Genomic DNA, 8,746 nt, shown 5'->3' on the forward strand with positions numbered 1-8,746 from the left:
TTTCAACAGGGAAACATGGAATGTCCTGGGTATTTTTAGGAAAGGAGGTAACTGGAGTCTGTAAGCAACAGGATTGATGACTTGATCAATTTTAAAAGGACCGATGAAGCGAGGCGCAAACTTCATACTGGGAACTCTCAACCTCAAATTCTTCGTGGATAACCATACCCGATCACCCACCTTGAGAGCAGGAACTGCTCGACGCTTCTTATCCGCAAACTTCTTGTACCTGAACAATGCCTTGAGCAGAGCTGATCGTACGCTATTCCAGATATTGGCAAACTGATGCAAGGTGATATCCACTGCGGGAACAGAAGTTACTGGAAGCGGTTGGAACTCAGGGACTTTAGGGTGGAATCCAAAGTTGGTGAAGAATGGTGTTGAAGAAGATGAAGAATGATACTGGTTGTTATGACAGAACTCGGCCCAGGGAAGTAATTGAACCCAGTCATCTTGAGAGGAGGACACATAGATGCGGAGGAAGGACTCCAAGTCCTGATTCACCCTCTCAGTTTGACCATTGGTCTGAGGATGGTAAGCCGTGGAAAACTTTAGCTTGACTTGCAGGACTTGACATAAACTTCGCCAGAATTTGGCTGTGAATTGAACTCCTCGATCTGAGATAATTTCTTCTGGAAGACCGTGGAGTCGGAAGATCTCTTGTATGAATACTTGAGCCAACTTGGAAGCTGACGGAAGACCGATGAGAGGAATGAAGTGTGCCATCTTGGTGAACCGGTCAACTACCACCCAGATGGTATTGAACTTGTTGCACATGGGCAAATCTGTAATAAAATCCATCGACAAATGGGTCCATGGTCGACGGGGAACAGATAGTGGAACCAGTTGCCCCGCAGGCGACTGGCGGGATACTTTATGTTGAGCACACTTTGGGCAAGATGCAATAAACTCCAAAACGTCCTTTTTCAGAGTTGGCCACCAATAGGACCTAGAGATAAACTCCAGGGTTTTTTGGATACCTGTATGTCCGGCAAAGCGGGAAGCATGGGCCCAATGCATGAGCTTCTTCCTTAGTGTCGGCTTCACAAAACTTTTCCCTGATGGGGGCGTAGAGTCCATCCCTACCGTGGAGAATGCCAATGGATTTATAATAGGATGCTTGTCTGAAGACTCTGACTCATTTTCTTGCTCCCATGAGCGGGAAAGGGCATCGGCCTTGCGATTCTGAGAGCCCGGACAGAACTGGAGTTTAAAGTCGAACCTGGAAAAGAAAAGTGCCCATCTGGCCTGACAAGGGTTGAGACATTGTGCGCCTTTCAGATATAGAAGGTTCTTGTGGTCTGTAAGGATGGTGATTGAATGAGAAGCTCCCTCCAACAGATATCTCCACTCCTCTAGAGCGAGCTTGATGGCTAGCAACTCCTGGTCGACAATGGCATAGTTGCGTTCCGCTGGGGAGAACTTCCGTGAGAAGAAACTGCAAGGATGTAAATGGCCATCTTTAGCCCTCTGAGATAACACCGCTCCTACTCCAGCGGAGGAGGCATCCACCTCTAAGATGAAAGGAGAGTCGATGTCAGGCTGTTTCAGGACAGGCGCAGAGATGAACCTCTGTTTTAAAAGATGAAAAGCTTGCATGGCTTCTTCAGACCACTTGGACGGGTTAGCACCCTTCTTGGTGAAAGCAGTAATAGGCGCCACAATGGTGGAAAAGTCTCGTATAAACTTTCAGTAATAATTGGCGAACCCTAAGAACCTCTGGACCCCTTTGAGGGTTAAGGGTACCGGCCAATTGTGGATTGCTTGTAGTTTCTCAGGATCCATCTCTAGTCCGGAACCGGACACAATGTACCCTAGAAACGGAATGGACTTGACTTCAAAGACGCATTTCTCTAATTTGCAATAGAGTTGATTGACACGGAGACGGGACAGAACCTCCTTTACCCAAAAACGATGTTCCTCTAAATTGTTGGCAAAAATGAGGATATCATCTAGATAGACCACGACATGACGGTATAGAATGTCTCTGAAGATCTCATTGACGAAATGCTGGAAGACAGCTGGAGCATTGCTCAATCCGAAGGGCATGACGAGGTACTCATAATGTCCGTCACAGGTGTTAAATGCGGTCTTCCACTCGTCACCCTCACGGATCCGGATGAGATTGTATGCACCTCTCAAGTCCAGCTTTGTAAAGATGGTAGCTCCGCTAACTCTGTCAAAGAGCTCAGTAATCAGGGGTAAAGGATAGCGGTTCTTGATGGTAATGTCGTTCAAACCTCTGTAGTCGATGCACAGCCGCAGACCACCATCTTTCTTTTTTACAAAAAAGAAGCCTGCGCCGGCTGGAGAAGAAGAAGGTCGAATGAACCCCTTTGCTAGGTTCTCTTTAATGTATTCCTCCATAGAATGCGTCTCGGGCAGAGACAACGGATAAGTTCGGCCTCGAGGTGGAACCTTCCCTGGAACGAGATCAATCGGGCAGTCCCATTCTCTATGAGGAGGAAGGATATCAGCAGAAGCCTTACTGAACACATCCGTGAAATCTTGATATGGAGGAGGTGGAACATCAGACGACCTGGAGGAGGAAGAACAGACAGGCAACACTTTAAACAAACATGTCTCAGCACAGGAGGAACCCCATGCCAGGATTTGCGTAGTCGTCCAATCAATTGTAGGATTGTGAAGACGGAGCCATGGAAGGCCCAGGACCACAGGATGTGTGGCTCTTGGAATCACTAAAAGTGAAATAAGTTCGGAATGAAGAACTCCCACTCTCAGACGAACTGGTAGAGTCCTTAGAGCAATAACTGTATCAAAAATTTTACTGCCATCCACGGCAGTTAAGGAAAAGGAGGAAGGAAGTCTCTCGGTGGGTAGGGACCACCGTTTAACATAGGCTTCGGTAATAAAGTTCCCAGCTGCTCCGGAATCAAGGAGGGCAATGACGTTCTGATAACGTTGAGCAACTTGAAGCGAGACTGGGAGATTACAATCTTGAGGGGATGGAGAGGAGATCATTACTCCTAGCCGGCCCTCTCCTTGGCGAGCTAGGGTCTGGAGTCCCGGACGTTTGGGACAAGCATTAATGGTGTGAGACGGAGCTGCACAATAAAGACAGAGAGACTCGGAGAGACGTCTTCGGCGCTCAGCAGGAGTTAAACGGGAACGGCCAATTTGCATGGGCTCATCTTTAGTTGGTGACAGTTGGCGAGGAAGAGGAGCAGAAGATTTTGGAGCAGATGATCTTCCACGCTCAGTTGCTCTCTCTCTGAAACGTTAGTCAACTTTTGTACAAAGTGAGATTAGCTCATCTAACTTGGAGGGTAAGTCTCTGGTAGCTAACTCGTCTTTAATACACTCAGATAAACCATGCCAGAATGCAGCATACAGGGCCTCGTCGTTCCATGCCAGTTCGGATGCCAGGATCTGGAACTGTATAAGATATTGTCCTACAGTACGTGATCCCTGGCGTAAACAGAGAATCTCAGACGAAGCTGAAGTTACCCGGCCTGGCTCGTCGAAGATGCGCCTGAATGTTGACACGAATGCAGTGTAAGAAGATAGCAGGGTGTCGGACCTCTCCCATAACGGTGATGCCCAATCAAGGGCTGAGCCACTGAGAAGAGAGATGATGTAGGCAATTTTTGTACGGTCACTGGGAAAATTGCCAGGTTGTAGCTCAAACTGAATCTCACACTGGTTGAGAAATCCCCTGCAGAATCTTGGAGAACCGTCAAATTTTGCTGGCGTTGGAAGATGAAGACGTGGAGCAGAAACGGGTAAGGTGGGTGGGATTATAGCTGGAGTCACTGTGGTTGACGCACCGGACGCGTCTGATCCACGGAGAGTTGTCTGAATCCCATCCAGCCGAGTAGAGAGATCCTGGAGACAGCGGATGATGTGGCCCTGTGCAGCCTCCTGATGTTCAAGTCGGGCTGCCAGTTCTTGCATCGGCCTGGCCGCTTGATCCTGGTCTCCGGCTGGATTCATTTGGTCAGTGCTTACTGTCACAACTGAGGGCCTGAGCTGACGGAAGGCAGCCTCAGTTGTAGGGGCTGAGATGTACCGGAACCTGGGAGGTTGTATCAGACCCCTGGACATGTAAGTAACATGAAGAGAAACCGCCCGAAGGCGTGACCACGACAACTTGAGTAAAAGTCAATGATATTTATTTATGACAAACTCCATGCATCACAGTAGCAGTAAAAAGAAACATAAAAATCAGCAGAGAAATAATAATACAGTTCCTGTGTACTACAGGGTGGCAGGGGCCACAGAGCTCTGGTGGTATGAGACAGTTCTTATTATCTGCAAGTTGGAAAGTCCTTACCAGGCTCAACTGTAGCAATGAGGAAAGCCCAGGGTCGTACCAGCTTGTGTTCCAGGGAAAGCTGGACTGCTGTAGATAAAATGCTGCTGTGGGTACTGGTTAGAACCAGACAGGTGTTGGCACGGAGTGGATACTGGCTGGAACCAGTTAAATAATAAATAAAGCTTGAGAGCGATGCAATATAGATGAAATGTAGAATTTGAGAGCGGAGAAATAATAATACCGGTGGAGAGTGGTAAACTGCAGAAAGGACACCGGCCCTTTAAGAGAAGCTGTACACTGCTGGAAGCTGAGCTGGAAGCAGGTGATGTTGTAGCTGGAAACAGGTGAGTCCAGAATGGATCGGAGAGTCAGGCTACACTGCAGATGGAATGCTGGTGCGGGTCTCTATAGCAGAAGTCTGGAGACAGGAGCTGGAACCTGGAAGACATTCACAGGAGAGAGACAAACTGGAACTAGGTTTGACAACCAAAGCACTGACGCCTTCCTTGCTCAGGCACAGCTTACTTATACCTGCAGCAAGGAAGAGGTTGGCTAGGCAATTATGCAAATTAATAATACAGACAGCAGATTGGTGAATATGATCAGATGACAGAATCCAAGATGGCTGCGCCCATGCAGACACTTGGGGGTATATTTACTAAGCTCCCGATTTTGACCGAGATGCCGTTTTTTCATCAAAGTGTCATCTCGGTCAATCTCGGTCATTTACTAAACACTAATCACGGCAGTGATGAGGGCATTCGTAATTTTTTGCTAGTTCAGGTAAAAAATTACGAATGAATACACCATCGGTCAAATTACGCCTGTTTAGATACGAATCTCGGTCATTTACTAAGCAAAAAAACACAAAACACTGCCGTGAAAAATTACAATTCGCAAAAAAGTCCTAAAAAAAAACAGACCTGCTTTTTTTATTCGTGATTTGAGATGCATGCAGGGATCCATGAGATCCGTGCATGTATATCAATGGGAAGGGGTGGGAAAGTGTTTTTTGTTGTTAAAAAAAATTGCGTGGGGTCCCCCCTCCTAAGCATAACCAGCCTCGGGCTCTTTGAGCCGATCCTGGTTGCAGAAATATGGGGAAAAAAATGACAGGGGTTCCCCCATATTTAAGCAACCAGCATCGGGCTCTGCGCCTGGTCCTGGTCCCAAAAATACGGGGGACAAAAAGAGTAGGGGTCCCCCGTATTTTTAAAACCAGCACCGGGCTCCACTAGCTGGACAGATAATGCCACAGCCGGGGGTCACTTTTATATAGTGCCCTGCGGCCGTGGCATCAAAAATCCAACTAGTCACCCCTGGCCGGGGTACCCTGGGGGAGTGGGGACCCCCTCAATCAAGGGGTCCCCCCCCCCCAGCCACCCAAGGGCCAGGGGTGAAGCCCGAGGCTGTCCCCCCCCCATCCAATGGGCTGCGGATGGGAGGGCTGATAGCCTTTGTTGTAAAATAAAAGATATTGTTTTTAGTAGCAGTACTACAAGTCCCAGCAAGCCTCCCCCGCATGCTGGTACTTGGAGAACCACAAGTACCAGCATGCGGCGGAAAAACTGGCCCGCTGGTACCTGTAGTACTATTACTAAAAAAATACCCAAAAAAACACAAGACACACACACCGTGAAAGTATAATTTTATTAAATACATACACACATACATACATACTTACCTTAAGTTCCCACGCAGGTCGGTCCTCTTGTCCAGTAGAATCCAAGGGGTACCTGTTGAAAAAATTATACTCACGAGATCCAGTGGTCCAGGCTCCTCGGCAAATCCAGGGTTAATCCACGTACTTGAATAAAATAAAAAAACGCTGTCACGACCACGAACTGAAAGGTGACCCATGTTTGCACATGGGTCACCTTCCCACGAATGCCAGAAACCCACTTTGCCTTCTGGCTAAGTGGGTTTCTTCAGCCAATCAGGGAGTGCCACGTTGTAGCACTCTCCTGATCAGCTGTGTGCTCTTGTCCTCACTGACAGGCAGCACACGGCAGTGTTACAATGTAGCGCCTATGCGCTACATTGTAACCAATGATGGGAACTTTCTGCTCAGCGGTGACGTCACTTTAGGTCAACCGCAGGGCAGAAAGTTCCCATCATTGGTTACAATGTAGCGCATAGGCGCTACATTGTAACACTGCCGCGTGCTGCCTGTCAGTGAAGACAGGAGCACACAGCTGATCAGGAGAGTGCTACAACGTGGCGCTCCCTGATTGGCTGAAGAAACCCACTTAGCCAGAAGGCAAAGTGGGTTTCTGGCATTCGGGGCAAGGTGACCCATGTGCAAACATGGGTCACCTTTCAGTTCGTGGTCGTGACAGCGTTTTTTTTATTTTATTCAAGTACGTGGATTAACCCTGGATTTGCCGAGGAGCCTGGACCACTGGATCTCGTGAGTATAATTTTTTCAACAGGTACCCCTTGGATTCTACTGGAGAAGAGGACCGACCTGCGTGGGAACTTAAGGTAAGTATGTATGTATGTGTGTATGTATTTAATAAAATTATACTTTCACGGTGTGTGTGTCTTGTGTTTTTTTGGGTATTTTTTTAGTAATAGTACTACAGGTACCAGCGGCCCAGTTTTTCCGCCGCATGCTGGTACTTGTGGTTCTCCAAGTACCAGCATGCGGGGGAGGCTTGCTGGGACTTGTAGTACTGCTACTAAAAACAATATCTTTTATTTTACAACAAAGGCTATCAGCCCTCCCATCCGCAGCCCATTGGATGGGGGGGGACAGCCTCGGGCTTCACCCCTGGCCCTTGGGTGGCTGGGGGGGGGACCCCTTGATTGAGGGGGTCCCCACTCCCCCAGGGTACCCCGGCCAGGGGTGACTAGTTGGATTTTTGATGCCACGGCCGCAGGGCACTATATAAAAGTGACCCCCGGCTGTGGCATTATCTGTCCAGCTAGTGGAGCCCGGTGCTGGTTTTAAAAATACGGGGGACCCCTACTCTTTTTGTCCCCCGTATTTTTGGGACCAGGACCAGGCGCAGAGCCCGATGCTGGTTGCTTAAATATGGGGGAACCCCTGTCATTTTTTTCCACATATTTCTGCAACCAGGATCGGCTCAAAGAGCCCGAGGCTGGTTATGCTTAGGAGGGGGGACCCCACGCATTTTTTTTTTTTAAATTACATTGTTTACTTTAAAAAAAAAAAAAAAAAAAACCAGCACGGATCACACAAATCCGGCCGAGATTGATTGTAAAAAAAAACGGCAGTGTTTTGCTAATCACTGCCGTTAAATTAGGTAAAAAAACACGAATGACATCGACATCGGAAGCAAAGAAAAACACGAATACGACAGCTTAGTAAATTAGTCGTAATCCATTCAAAAAGTTGCAGTTTTACACTGTCGATGTCATTCGTGATTGAACTTTGACCTTTTTTCGGAAATTACGAATCTTAGTAAATAAACCCCTTGGAGGGAAGTTTGGTTTGTAATCCATGTGGTCTGGAAAACAGTAATGGCAGCGCCGGCCACCGGAGACAGGAGACGCCAGGCTGACAGGTGCACATCCAACCACGCGGACACAGTGGAGGCCGCGGCTGACGTAATCGCCACTCTGAATGCAGAAGCTCAGGAACGGCGGTAGAGGCCGCGGGAGACGCCATGCCAGATGTATAAGGCGTTACTGTGACAGCGTCCAGAGAGACAGGAGAGGATGCGGGAATATGCACATCAGGATAACAGATGGGATCCGGTCCTGGAGCGCTGAGCCAGCCTTAGGAGGCATCTGATGGGTAAGAAATGGCGTCCAGATACCCGGATCGTGACAGGTACTATGATATGATGTAATGAGAATAAGAGAGACACTACTGCATGATATAATGTGAATAAAGTTGCAGTACTGTGTTGTGTAATTTCATCTTCGGGTATTATTGTGTTACCATGCCCCTTCCCAGCAAGAACATACTGTACACTGTTTTGGGCTGGCACTAAATGTGCACATTGTTCTTAATTAGATTATAGGGGGTAGGAGCGCCAAAAAGGGTGATGGTGCTGGGAAAGGGGTGCAGGGTTAGAGGCGGAACTACAGTACGTAGCATCTGTGCAAGAGGGCATCAGCCAAAATCTAGCCTAGGGCATCATGTTGGTCAGGTATGGCTCTGATAATACTGTACTCTTACTGTACTTTGCATTCAATACAGATACTGTTTGCACACAGGTTTTACATGAATCATTGGCAATGCTGCAGGAGTGTCTCATTAGGCAATCTAAAATATACCACGACTATGGGTGGGGATACAGTAGGGAAGTTCTGTCACCATAAGCTATCTGCTGTGTATAGCATACTATATTTCCATCTGAGATGCCTTTGTGTGTTTGTAATAATAAAAAAACATTTTACTGTACATTTAGTGGATACAGTATTTCTCCCCCATAATGACGTATCATATTGTACAGGTACCCTGATGTACTGTACCGTACCATAGTGTAAAATTGAATA

This window comes from Pseudophryne corroboree, chromosome 4 (genome assembly GCF_028390025.1).
Source record: "Pseudophryne corroboree isolate aPseCor3 chromosome 4, aPseCor3.hap2, whole genome shotgun sequence".
In the NCBI taxonomy this organism is placed as follows: Eukaryota; Metazoa; Chordata; class Amphibia; order Anura; family Myobatrachidae; genus Pseudophryne; species Pseudophryne corroboree.